Here is a 276-nt window from a genome sequence, read left to right on the forward strand (position 1 = left end):
GGGGGGGGGGACAGGGGAGGACCGGAGCCAGGCTCCGGGCCCTTCCTCCCGCCGCTTCCCCTCCCAGACTCGGCGACGGGAGCGCCAGCCCCGGACCTTTAACCCCTTCGTCCCCGCCCCGAAGTTGCGGACCTGCCCGCGCGCTCTGCTCCGAGACCCTCCGCGCCTTCCTCCTGCGGGGAGCCGCGCCGCGAAGGGGCTCGCTCGCTGGGGTCGGGAGGAGGACCGAAGGGCGACTCGAGTGGGGGCAGCCGGGACGCTTTCGCGCCCCGCCTC

This window comes from Panthera uncia, chromosome F1 (assembly GCF_023721935.1).
Source record: "Panthera uncia isolate 11264 chromosome F1, Puncia_PCG_1.0, whole genome shotgun sequence".
In the NCBI taxonomy this organism is placed as follows: Eukaryota; Metazoa; Chordata; class Mammalia; order Carnivora; family Felidae; genus Panthera; species Panthera uncia.